Here is a 14533-nt window from a genome sequence, read left to right on the forward strand (position 1 = left end):
TTTGAATTACATTAGAGCAGCTGGTGTTTCTATTTGTCCTCAAATGTCTCCACAAGACAACCATTTACATATACTTTTTAGTTGTTGAAACTACTTTGTAACATTTAAGATACACAAAAAGACACAGAGACTAATATAACAAACAACCATATACTTACCTCTCAGCTTAAAAAATAAACTATTACAGGAAGTCTCTTGTGGCTCTTTCATTAATCAAATTTCTTTCCACAAAAGTAACCCAATTGAAAATGTGAAGCCTGTCATGCTCATGTATTTATATCTTTGCCACATAGATATCCCTAAAAAGACCTGTTATTTTTTTTTTTTTGCATTTTTTAGGCATTACATAAATAGCCTATATACTAGCATATCTTTGACAATTTGCTCTTTTCATTTAAATTTCGTTTGTCTATTAGAAGGAAACAGGGAAAATACTTTATGACATTGGTGTAGGCAAGGATATTTTGAATAAAAATGTAAAAGCCTAGGCAACAAAAGACAAAGTAGGCAAGCGGGGTCACAACAAACTAAAAGCTTCTGCTTAGCAAAGGTGACAATCATTAGCGACAGAACAACCCCCAGAATGGGGGGAAATGCGTAAAAGTACTCATCTGACAAAGAATTAATATCCAGAGTATCTAATGAACTCAAAAACTCAACAGAAAAAAACAAATAATCCAATTTGAAAGTTGGCCAATGATCTGAATAGACATTTCCCAAAAGAAGATAAAAATGACCAACAAGTATATGAAAAAAAAATGTTCAAAATCACTAATTATCAAGAAAACACAAACCCAAACACTTTGAGCTGGTCCCAGTGATGTATGCCTGCATCCCAGTGACTAGGGACCTGAGGTAAGAGGATGAAAAGTTTGAGGCCAGTCTCAGCAACTTAATAAGGTCCTAAGCAACTTAGAGAGACCTTGTCTCTAAATAAAATATTTTTAAAAAGGGTTGGGGATGTGGCTCAGTGATTAAGCACCCCTGGGTTCAATTCCTAATACATACACAAAAAGGCTGGGGTGTAGATGAGTGGCAAAGCAATTCTGGGTATAGAAAAAAAAAGCACACTAACAAAAATGCCACACTGAAATATCATGTCACCTCAGTTACAATGACTAAAATCAAAAAGACAAAAAAAAAATGACAAATGCTGATGAGGATGTGGAGAAAATAGAACTCTTACATACTGTTGGGGGGTGTAAATCAGTACAGCCAATACAAAAAACAGTGTGGAGTTTCCTCAAAAACTTAAAAATGGAATCACCATTCAGGAGACTGAGGCAGGAAGATCGAAAGTTCAAGACCAGCCTCAGCAATTTAGTGAGACCCTGATTCAAAATAAAAAGAACCAGGAGTGTAGCTCAGTGGTAGAACACTCCTAGATTTAATCCTCATTTGAGAGAGAGCTGCCACTTTGGCTCAGTAGTAGAGCACTTGCCTAGTAGGTGTGAGGCACTGGGTTCAATTCTCAGCACCACATATAAATAAATTAATAAATAATGTAAAGGCCCACCAACAATTTTTTTAAATATTTAAAATTGAGAGAGAGAGAGAGAGAGAGAGAGAGAGAGAGAGAGAGAGAGAGAGAGAGAGAGAGAACACTACCATACAACCCAGCAATACTGCTCTTGGTCTATATACAAAGGACACAAAAACAATATATCAAGGAGTCACCTGCACTCCTACGTTTATCATAGTGCTATTCACAATAGACCAAAAATGAAATCAACCAAGGTTTCAGATGATAGGCAAGTGGATAAAGAAAATTTATCTATACAAAACATAATACTATTCAGCCATTTAAAAGGATTCAATCCCTGAGGCAGGAAGATCTCAAGTTGAGGCCAGCCTGGGCAACCTAGTGAGACACTGTCTCCAAATAAATTTTTCAAAAGGGCTGGGGATACAGTGGTAGAGCACTTGTCTAGCAGGAGCGAGGTCCTGAGTTCAATCTCCAATATCATACACACAAAGGATTAAATTCTGTGTCACATGTGGCAACATGGACAAACCTGGGGTTCCAAATGTTAACTGAAATAAGCCAGATACAGAAATACAAATACTGCATGATTTCTCACATGCATGGAATCCAAAAAGCGGAGCTCATGGAAGTTGAGAGCAGAACAGTGGATCTCAGAGGCCAGGGAGGGGAGGAGGAGGAGGAGCACGGGGAGCTTGGTTACCAGGTCACAGTCAGAGAGGAGGAATACCTTACGGTGTTCTATGACACTGAAGAGTGATCAGCGTTCACAAAACAGGTGGAGGAGAGGATCTGGAATATTCTCATCACAAAGAAATGATAAAATGCTTGAGATGATGAATAACCTCAGTGTCCTGAGTTGATCAATACACAATGTTTAAGTGTCCCAAAACATCACACTGTATCCCCTGAAAAGGTGCAATCATTATCTGTCAATAAATAATATGTAAAATCATGTTTGTGAGATTCATCCATGTTTATGTATGCAAACCGAGTTTATTGTTTCACCCTATTTAGTGATTCCACTTGTGAAAATACTACACTTAATTTATCCAGATACTTGCTGAGTGAAATTTAGCCTGTTCATAATTTTTTTTTTTTACTATTGCAAATAGTGCAATAGTACAAAAAATTTGAACAATTCTTTTTTGGGGGGCATGGGTACCAGGAATTGAACACAGGGCCATTCAACCACTAAGCCACATCCCCAGCCCTCTTTTGTATTTTATTTAGAGACAGGGTCTCACTCAGTTGCTTAGCACCTCGTCATTGCTGAGGTTGGCTTTGAACCCCAGAGATGCTGGGATTACAGGCATGTGACACTGTGCCCAGCTTGAACAATTCTTCATACATTTATTATACACATGTGTAAAGTCTCTCTGTAAGATAGCTAAGAGTAAAATTACTAAGTTGTAAGATGTGAGCATCTTCAACCACACTAGGTATTAACAAATTGATTTTCTGAAGTGACTGATCCAATTTGTTTTGACATCAGCCATGTGCCTATTGTTTTACGTTCTTGCCAATACTTCCCCACTATCACCCTTGATTTTTGTCAGTCTGATAAATATGAAATATTACCTCATTTTAAATTTTCTTTTTCACTTCTGTATTAATGAGGTTGGGCATTTTTGCATATGTTTAAATTGTGAACTGCCTATTTTTAATCTTTGGCCAAATTTTCTGCTGGATTGTTTTGTTACCTTCAGACTGATTTGGAGGACATCTTACAGATTTTAAATCCTTTGTTATCCGTGCAAGCATCTTCTCCCACACTGACTTAACACACTCTTTCACCTTTTTATTGATTATTCCTCACCCCTCCTGACTCTTTTTCCAGAGTCTTGCAAAATTGCCCAGGCTGCCTTTGAACTCACAATCCTCCCACCTCAGGCTCCAGAGTAGCTGGGATGACAAGCTTTTGTCACCACATCCAACTCTTAATGGTCTTTCAATAACTAGATGCATAAAGAGAGAGATCACATCTTTAAGAAACTGAAACTTTCTGCACATGATATAGTATAGTTTTTCTCTTTATGTCTTCTTTAATGACCTTACACATTTTTATATTTTTCTGGGGGGGGGGCAGTGGCCGGGATAGAACCCAGGATCCCTTAACCACTGAGCCACATCCCCAGCCTTTTTTTTTTTTTTTTTTTGTATTTTATTTAGAGACAGGGTCTCACTGAGTTGCTTAGCACCTCGCCTTTGTTGAGGCTGGCTTTGAACTCGAAATCCTCCTGTCTCAGCCTCTTGAGCCTCTGGGATTACAGGTGTGTGTCATCACACCCAGCTACGTGTTTATATTTTTATCTATTTAAAAGTCACATAAATTGGGCTGAGGATGTGGCTCAAGCAGTAGCGCACTCGCCTGGCATGCAAGCGGCCCGGGTTCGATCCTCAGCACCACATACAAAGATGTGTGTCTGCCGAAAACTAAAAAATAAATATTACAAAAATCTCTCTCTCTCTTAAAAAAAAAAAAAAAAAGTCACATAAATTTAGGTTTGCATCTAAGTACTTTTTATATTTTATAGTTACTATAAGTTTTATTTTTTTGTTGCTGAAACAGCAAATAAAATTAATTTGATTTATATTAGTAAAATGCTCAGAGAATGCTGAATTTATTATTCATTAACTTTATAGTAGTATTAATTCAATTAATAATGTTCCTAATTGTTTTGGAATTTCTATGAAGAAGTCATATATCATTTATTTATTTATTTTTTGGACAACATATCTTTATTTTATTTTTATGTGGTGCTGAGAATTGAACCCAGTGCCTCACACATGCTAGGCAAGCACACTTCCACTTAAGCTACATCCCCAGCCCAGTCATATATCATTTATGAATAGTGACAGTTTTAAAACTCTTTCTATTTCTTAATGCTTTTTTGTATGATATATTGCCTAGGACTTTAATAAATATATTATTATTAATAACAACTAGTATACTACTTCAAAGGGAACACAGCCAAAGTTCCACCCACTAAGTGTGAATTTTTATATAGGTTTTCATAGTACCCTTAATTGCATAAAAATAAATCCTTTCTATTCTTAGTTTGCTATTATTTTTCATGAAGTACATTTATGATAAACTTTTTTCACATTTCTTGAATTGATCTTATGGAAACATGTAAAATCATCTAGTACAGGTTAGTTTTTATTTTTTTTATTATTTTATTTTATTTTATTTTTGAAGGTGGGGTGGAAATTTTGAGCTACTAGATCAATGCTTTATAGTCAGTAAAGGAATATATGGACATATAAAGTTTACTTCAGGTTTTCACTTTCTTACTGAATGTCAGTTTCATATTTTTTTCTATAAAATTATCTATTTCATCTAATTTTTAAAAATTTATTGGCTTTAATACCATATCTGTCTTTTACTTTTTTTTCTTTTGGTACTGTGGATTGAACCCAGGGGTATTCTACCACAGAGTTACAACCCCAGTCCCTTTTATTTTTTTTATTTTAAGACAGGGTTTCACTAAGCTGGGGAGGCTAGCCTTGAACTTACAATCATCCTACCTCAGCCTTTTGAGTCCCTGGGATTACAATTTTTCTCTAAACAGAAAAACTGAAAGTGTTCCCTCTAAAAACTGGAACTAGGGCTGGGGATATAGCTCATTTGGTAGAGTACTTGCCTCATATGCATAACGCCCTGGGTTCAAACCCCAGCACCACCTCCCAAAAACTGAACTAGACAGGGATGCCCTCTTTCACCACTTCTACTCAACATAGTCCTTGAAACTCTAGCCAGAGCAATTAGGCAAAAGAAAGAAATTAAAGGGATACGAATAGGAAAGAAGAGTTCAAGCTACCTCTGTTTACCAGAGGTATTTAGAAGACCCCAAAAATCCCACCAGAAAACTTCTAGAACTCATCTAGATTAATTAATTTGCTACTGTTGTTTGTTATAGTCTCCTGTAACCTAATTCATTTCTATAAGGTCAGTATTAATGTGCCAATTTTCATTTCTGACAGTTAATTTGAATTTTCTTATTTTGCTTGGTTGATCTAGCTGAAATCTTGTCAATTTTGTTGATCTTTTCAAAGCACCAATATTTGATTTGGTTGATTCTCTCTATTGTTTCTATATTTTCTATTTTGTTTATCTCTAATCTTTTTTTTTCTTTTTCTTTTTCTCCTTCTGCTACTTTTGGGTTTAGTCTAATCTTTTTTTTCCCTAGTGCTTTAAAGTATAAATATTAGGTTATTGATTTAAGATCTTTTTTCTTTTCTAATGTGCACATTCATAGGTATGAATTTCCCTCTGAGCACTAAATTTTTACTTTATTATATAAGTTTTGTCATACTGTTTTAATTTTCATTCATCTTAAGGGTTTTTTTCCATTACTAGGGATTGAATGCAAGGATATTTTACCACTGAGCCACATTCCCAGCCCTTTCAAAAAATTTTTGAGACCAGATATGGTGGCACATGCCTGTAATCCAGTGTCTCGGGAGGCTGAGGCAGGAGGATTTTGAGTTGAAAGCCAGCCTCAGCAAAAACAAGGCACTAAGCCTCTCAGTGAGTCCCTGTTTCTAAATAAAATTTTAAAAAAATAGAGCTGGGGATGTGGTTCAGTGGTCAAGTGCCCCTGGATTCAATTCCTAGTACCCTCCTCCCAAAATTTTGAGACAGCGTTGCCCTAAGTTTTAGATGCTGGCCTTGAACTTAGATCCTCCTGCTTCAGCCTTTCATGTTGATAGGCATGTACTACCACCCCTGGATAATCTTAAAATAATTGCCCTGTGCTTTCTACTTTGACCGACTATTTTTTATGACTGTGTTAATTTATAAATATTTTCAAATGTTCCAATTATCCATTATTGATTTCTAGTTTTATTTCACTATTGTCAGAGAACAGACTTTCTATGATTTTAATATTGTAAAACAATTATTGGGATTTATTTTATAGCCTAACCTATAATCTATTCTGCAGACTCCATATGTTCTAGAGATAACTTGTTTTATCTTCTTGATGAATTAACCAGTATAAAATGCCCCTCTTCATGTCTTGGAACTATTTACCTTAACTTCTGTTTTGTCTGATATTAGTTTAGCCACCCAGGCTCTCTTGGTTTCTGGTTGCATGAATCTCTTTTTCCATTCTTTCACTTTGATCTATTTGTATCTTTGGATCTAAATGAGTCTCTTGTAGATATCATGTAGTTGGATTTTTAAAAATCCATTGTTATGCTTTGTCATGATATTCTGTCTCACCTTGGGCCCAGAACTATGAAGTCAGCCAACCATGCCCTAAATCCTGAAACCATGAGCCAAAATAAACTTTTCTTCCACTCTGTTGTTCTTATCAGGTATTTTGGTCACAGCAATGGAAAAGGTGGCTAAAAAAAAATTGGTACTAAATCGCTATGACTTCCAAGACCATGTGGTTCAGAAGGTTTCGGAGCTGGTTTGTGGAGGGAGGAATTTTGGAGTTTAGAGATACAAGAAGGTTGTAAGTGGAGCTTAATGGGGGATTCCAGTGGGAGCTCAGAAGACCAGAATGACAATAAGACTGTGAACAGTAAAGTCTGGGTTCATGAGGTCTCAGAGAAGGAAGACTCTTGGAAATTAGACTAGAGGCCATTCATGCTAAATTCTGGCAAAGTTGTCAACATGTTCCCATGTCCTGAGACTTTCTGTGAGGCTGAATTTGAAGGTGATGTACTAATTGATGTGGCTGAGGAAATTTCAAGGCAGCACCATATTCAGGCAGTGGCATGGACATTGTTGGCATCTTTTATCCAAGTTTACTCTGATAATCAGGAACAGAAAGGAAAACAGAAAGATTTTAATAACTTGCAGTTTTGCAAAAGAGTGTGAGTCAAACTGGGGCTAAAGAAGTCATGGTTGTTAAAGACATTGTAACCACTAATGAGATGCTAAGTACTTTGCACAGAGACAATAGGAAAGACAGCTTGAGGGCATCTCAGGAACTGACAAGTCCATACCCATCTCAGGCTGGAGATTTTAAAAGTAAAACTTCCTTTGGGAAGAAACCAAAAGGACATTTGGCTTGCACAAAAGGGCCTAGAAGTTGTTTCATTGTGCTCAGCTACCCAGACACTCAAAGGCTGCTGCTTTGCTACTGAAAGACCTTGGCATAAACCATGTGGAGCCAGTTATGCAAGAATGCAGGATGGTGGAGTTAGGAAGTCATTCCACCAACATTTCAAAGGATGGCCAGGGAGGAAAGGCAAAGTGTATTAGGATTGTAATCACTGCAGGCAGCCCCTGAGATGGCAATGCATGATGATGTGAGTAGGAAGCTGAAGCTGCAGTGGAGACACCAAAGATTAAGAGATGAGAGTGCCATGGAGCATCTGCTGAGGAAAGCTATAGGAATTGAACAGAAACAAGGCAAGAGGCCATGCAGGCTGCAACCAGCAAGGTCATAGGGTGAAGGTACAGAAATCTTTTGGAGAAAACATCACAATGTCATGTGCTCCACATGCTGGATGTTTGCACAGATGGATTTCAATCTTGCTTTCGTCCCATCCGTTCTTTCTATGCTCCTATTTCTCCCTTGTGGAATGAAAATATTTATGCTATTATATATTGGGTTATATATGACTTACTTTTGATCTTTTCAGTGGAAAACATTCATGAGTTTGCCTTCAGTCTTACATAAAATTTTGGACTTGGACTTTTGGGTAGTTCTGTCACTATTAGGGCTATTTGGAGGGTCTGGGGTTGTAGCTCAGTGGTTGAGCACTTGCCTCGAATTCATGAGACACTGGGTTCGATCCTCAGCACCAGATAGATAGATAAATAAATAAATAAATAAATAAATGGGAAATAAATAAATAAATGAGGAAATGAAAGAATTTTCAGAGATAAAATGATTGGAGGGCTGCTGTTATTGGCTCAGAGGTAGAGTGCTCTCCTAGCACGCAAGAGGCACTGGGTTTGATCCTCAGCACCACATAAAAATGAAATAAATGAAATAAGCAGGAAGGTTGTGGCTGGAGGCAGTAGGTCACTGGGGGAGGGTAGCTTTGTGGTTTATATTTTGTTCCTGGTAAGCAAAACCCTCTCTCGCTTCTGAGTGGCCATGTCCTGAGCTGCTTTGCTCTACCATGTCTTTCTTCCACCATGATGTTCTGCCTCGTCTTGGATTCAGAGCTGTGGAGTTGTCCAATCTTTAGTTGAACCTCTGAAACTGTGAGCCAAAATAAACTTTTCCTCCTAAAAAAATTAAAAATAAATTAAAAGTTCTTCCAATATCTGCATTTGAATTGGAGAGTTCAATCCATTTGTATTTAATCACTGACAAAGGACATAATTCTGTTATTTTGCTTTTTTTTCTGTCATATATTTTTGTTCCTCAAAATACTGCTTTTTGTGTTCAATTGATTTTTTTGTAGGGTACCATTTGGATTCCTTTTTCACTGTTTGCTGTTGTTTTTGTTGTTGTTGTTATATTTCTACATTTTTTTTCTTGGTTATTTCTTAGTGGCTACCATTGTGATGATAATCTCTTAAACTTTTACAATCTATTTTTACATTAATATAACCTTAGTTTTATTAATATATAACAATCCTGTTCCTATATAGCTCTCTCTCTCTTCCTTTAAGTTTTTGCTTTCACAAACTATATCTTTATACATCTTGTGTTTATTAACTAAAATTACTGCTTTTTGCATTGGTATTTTAAATCATATAAAAAGTAAAAGTATAATAATACTGGTCTTTAATTTACCTACGAGCTGCCTGTACCAGTATTCTTTATTTCTTATTATGGCTTCAAGTTACTGACTTATTTCACTTATTTCACCTAAGAGCATCATTAGCATTTCTTTTAGTTCAGATATACTAGTACCAAACTCTCATTTTATTTATCCAGAATGTCTTAATTTCACTTTCATTTTGAAAGGTGGTTTTTCCAGACATAGAATTCCTGGATGACAGTATTTTTGTCAGTATTTTTAACATGTCATTTTGCTGCCTCCTGATCTCTATAGTTGCTAATAAGAAATCAGCTGTTAATCTTATGGAGGCTCCCTTGTTGGAGACAATTTGCTTATCTCTTGCTCTCTTTGTTTGGCTTTGACAGTTTGACTATAATGTGTTGCAGTGTGGGTCTCTTTGTTTTCCTCCTTGGTGTTCACTGGGATTCTTGAATGTTTATATTCATGTCCTTCATAAAATTGGGGGAGTTTTGGCCACTCCATACCTCTGGAGCTCCCATTATGTGTATGTTGGTACACTTGACGGTGTTCACATCTCTTAGACTTTTGATTTTTTTATGCTCCTCAGAATGCAGGATCTCAACTGACTATCTTCCTGTTCATTGGTTCTTCTACCAGCTCAAATCTGAAAGCATATTTTTTTGTTTCAGTTATTGTACTTTCCAACTACATAATTTCTTTGTGGTTCTTTTTCTTCTTCTTTTTCCAGGGGCACTCTACAAATGAGCTTCCACTTTTTTTTTTTTTTTTTTTTTTTTTTTTTTTTAATTTGAGACAGGGTCTAAGTTGCCAAGGCTGGCCTTGGACTGTGATCCTCCTGACTCAGCCTTTTGAGTCACTGGCACTAAGGCTGTGCACCAGCTCATCCTGTTTGTATTTGGCTGTTTGTAACCATTTTCATTTCTCCATAATCTCTGGTGAGACATTGTTTGCATATTTTCCTTTAGTTCTATAGATATGTTTTTCTTTAGTTCTTTGAAAATATTTATAATAGCTGCTTTTTAAAAGTATTTGTTTAAATGTCTGGGGAAGTAGCTCTGTGTGGAGTGCTTGCCCAACATTAGCAAGACCCTGAGTTCAATTCCCCAACACCACAAAATAAACAAATAAATAATAAAGTATTTGCTTAGTATGTCCAACAAATGGACTTCCTCAAGGAGAGTTTCCACTGATTGCTTCTCTTCTTGTGTATGGGACATACATTCTTTTTATGCATTGTTTTTTTGTTTTATTTTTCTTTCATTTTCTTTATTATTTTTTCACAAGTAGCAAAAGAATCCAGGGCCTCAAGAATGCTAAGCAAGCACTCTACCACTGAGCTACATACCAAATCTGATTTTTTTTTTCTTTTTAATTGACACATAAAAATGGTACATACTGGTGGGCTTCAGAGTGACAATATTCAATGCATGTATACAATGAAATGTATAATAATCAAATTAGAATAATTAGCATTGCCATCTTCTTATCTTTGTATTTGGAGCCTTTAAATTCCTATCTTCTAGTTCTTCCTAAAATATATAATGAGTTGATATAAATTATTCGCCTACTATGCTGGGGAACAATTAAAAAAAAACGTATCCCTCCTATTTAACTGTATTTTAGCACCTGTTTTTCCGAACTTCTTTCATCTTCTCTGCCCCTATCCTTCCCAGCCTCTAGAAATCACGGTTCTACTCTCTTCCTTAAGATCAACATTTTTGGTTTGAACACTCTTGGTTTCTTTGCATGTCTCATAATTTTTTTGTTGTTAAAAAATTGACTTTTTAAATAATATGTCACAACTGGGAATCAGCTTCTCCTCTCTCTCCAGGGTTTGTTTCAGTATGGTTAATTGTTAGTTTCTTTCTTTTCCAAGTGCCTTTCCTGAATTCTGTCAAGTCTGTAGTCTGTTGTGTGTGATCATCAAAGCCTCTGTTCAGTCAGCTCGTTTGTCTGTTTACTGCAGTACTGAAGACTGTACCCAGGGCCTTGTGCATGCAAGACAGGCAGGCACTGTACCACTGAGCTACATCCCCAGCCCTTCAGTTAGCTCACTGGCCTCCTAATGTCTGGATGGAGATTCCCCTAAATGCCTGGAACCAATCAGCCTCCCAGTCTTTGCCAAGGCTCTTTGCTCTGTGTATTGGGGCCTGCATTCAGTGCTCCAGCAATTTGCCAATAGTAGCAATTTACCTTCATTTCCTGCTTACTCAGAGCCTCAAGATCATCCAGAGGTGAAAGATCAGCCCTTCTCAGGTCTTTCCTAGAACCTTCAGGGGGATCTCAAGAGTGTTAATGATTTCTCATTACAGTTCATAGTTAACCAGGGGCTTTCACACATTATGCTCAATGGCCTCACAGCCTCCTGGAAGGTGTATCATTTTACACATGCTGTACCTGAACCACAAAAAGATTACATAAGTTGCCTAAATTCTCCCAACTAGTAAAAAGGTAGGAGAGCTGGGACTTGAACCCACAACTGTACAGTCCCGAAGTCCACATCCTTCCCACAACACAGAACTAGGCTTGCAAACCAGGGTCCCCAAAGGACACATACTTGGTAACCTTATGGCCTCCGGAGGACAATCAGGATTTAGATTCCTCAACAGATCTCTTTCCCTGAACCTATCACTCTTGTACCAACATGACCTCCCACTGTCCGTGATCACACTCTGTGGTGGTGTGGGATTTGCTACCATACCAGCACATTCACAGGAGTGTCCCCAAGTGGATCCTGTGAATTTCAAGTAGGCCACCCACCTCCACCACCTCTGATAGCACATTATGTTGATGCTAACCATTTTTACCATTAAGAAGTAAATGTGAGTTTTACCCTGAATGAAGTATATTTTAACATTTTACTATAAAATAAAATACACATAGAACCACATGAATTAGCCTAACGAATTTATGACAAGGCCAACATTCCTATCACTACCACCAGGTCAAGAAGTAGAGCTTTGACTGCTATCCCAGGCCTCTCCATGTGCCCCTCTCAAATCACAACTCCTACCCTACCTACAAAATTAACTATTATTTGGATTTTTTAAATTATAATTATTTCCTTGCATTCCGTTATGGATAGAAACCCAGATATGCCTCCCAAGAACCTATAATTTAGTCTTGCCTTTTATAATTTTTTAAACTTTGGTTTATCTTTTTTAAATCTCCCATTCCTTTTTTCTTCTTACAGTTTAACTCAGAACCTTTCAGTCTGGAATTTGCTGACTGCACACTTACGGTGCCATTCTGCATGTTCCTCTATTTTCCAAATTTCCTAAAATTAGGAAGATGTTTTCCAAGTTGATCAGCTTAATCAGATTCAGGTTGGATCTCTGGCAAAGTTATAGGTGCTATTCCTTCATGGAAGGCATATAACATCTAGCTATCTCTTTTTTTATTATTATTATGGCAGCAACCATTAATGCTGAATGCCTAGATCCATTATTATATTGAAAAAATGGTGATTTTTTCTATCATTTCTTTTTCATTTATTAACTGGGACACTTTATAAAGATTTTAACTCTAAGAATGAGTAGGTGACCCCCTCAGGGTCACAGTTCATCTAAGAGAGGTTAGTAAATCTTGATACTTTCCCTTAATTTGGTAGGTTTCAAGATAAAGAATTGGCCAGATGTGGAGGTGCACACCTGTAATCCCAGTAACTCAGGAGGCTGACACAGGAGGATCACAATTTGAGGCCATCCTCAGCAATTTAGCAAGACCCTGTCTCAAAAATAAAAAGGTCTGGGGATGTAGCTCAGTGGTAAAGTGCCCCTGAGTTCAATCCCCAGTACTAAGGGGAAAGAAAAAGATCAAGGATTAGCTCTTTTTAAATATCCAAAATGGCCAGTTATGTTGTGTATCATTATAACCTCATAGATTGTTTGATGCATTTCTTCTTTCTCTAAGAAACTCTGGTTTCTTTTAGTGAGAAATGATATTTCAATATTACATTATGGGCACAAAACATGCATAATTGCTAAGTTGATCAATGTTTGAAGTCATTCAGAGGATAAAATAAAATACCTCAGTAGTTTAGGATGATACTTCCAATCCAAATGTACAACAATTTTATTTAAAGTTCATCTATACACCTTTATCTCCTTTCTTCCATTAACATCCTGGTTCTCAAGAACATAGACGATGAAAGATAGGATCCAAAAAAATATCACATAATTACCTCATGCTCATCCATCTCAGAATACTACTACTCATAGCATCACCAAGTTGATTACTGAAAATGGTTTAAAATTTTTTTGCACTTGCTCTTCCCAATGGCTCCCATTTTTATAGTCATACTATATATTTGTTATTAGGTAATATATTCATTATATGCGATACTCTTTCCCCGTTAAACCACAATTAATTGCTTTCACAAATAACTATATATTTAATGCTATCATCAGAAGTATAAAGTTGTTTTGGTTGGCTCAACTTATTCTGTAGTAGACGCCTAAGAAAGGGTTCCTGGAAAGAACATTCTCCAAGTTTTTGAATGTGACAGTTTGTGCCCTCGGTACTTGAAAGTCAGTTTTGCTGATCTAAAAAACTTGGTTCACATTTTCTTTGCTGAAGAATCTTAAATTATCTCCATTATCTTCTGGCCTGAAGCATTACCACAGTGAAGTCTGAAGATAATTAATTTTCTTCTACTTAGAAGCCACATTTCCTAGCTGGTTACAGTTTCCCCTACTCTTCTTGCTTGTATAGTCCCAAAATTCTACTAGATGTGTTTTGGTGCTTGTTCTAAATCCATATTCTCAGGTATGTGACGTGTATTCTTTAAACATATAAATTGAGGTCTTTTATTAAGGTAATTGGGGGGCATGATAGATTTTAGCATTTATTCTGAAATGCAGGGGCTCCCACTATCTTTTTTCTTTAGTTTCCAATGGACCTTTATTTTATTTATATGCAGTGCTGAGAATCAAACCCAGTGCCTCACACATGCTAGGAAAGCGCTCTGAGCTATGACCCCAGCCTTCCTATTATCTTTATATTGAATTTTTTCCCATTGTCATTGTTCATTGTTTTCTCCTGAATTTTTTCCATCTGTTCATTTCTTGTTTTTTTTTTTTAAAAAAAAACTTCCTCTACTTAATCATGTATTTCTCTTAAGCAATTGTCTATTGTATGTAATTGCCCTTAATTAGTCTTCATTTTCTATTTTTCTTGGCTTTCTAATTCTTTCTTGAGTTTGTCACTCCACTTCTGTTCTTTTCCTAACTTGATCAGTTTCTTAAACATTTACCCTGTTTTAAAATCATACGCTATAATTTTTATCCGTTTGTGGGCATACCTTTGCAGTAGACTTGCTTTAATCATAGAAATGTGATTCTCCACTTTTTTTTTCTTATAAAA

At 36.5% G+C, this 14533-nt stretch overlaps 1 protein-coding gene across 1 annotated transcript in view; it reads right to left on the reverse strand.

The window, feature by feature from the left end:
- Positions 1–14533, reverse strand: part of Catsper3 (cation channel sperm associated 3) — a 30297-nt gene that overhangs the window by 10706 nt on the left and 5058 nt on the right. The window lies entirely within an intron of this gene.

This window comes from Ictidomys tridecemlineatus, chromosome 1, assembly GCF_052094955.1.
Source record: "Ictidomys tridecemlineatus isolate mIctTri1 chromosome 1, mIctTri1.hap1, whole genome shotgun sequence".
Taxonomy (NCBI): Eukaryota; Metazoa; Chordata; class Mammalia; order Rodentia; family Sciuridae; genus Ictidomys; species Ictidomys tridecemlineatus.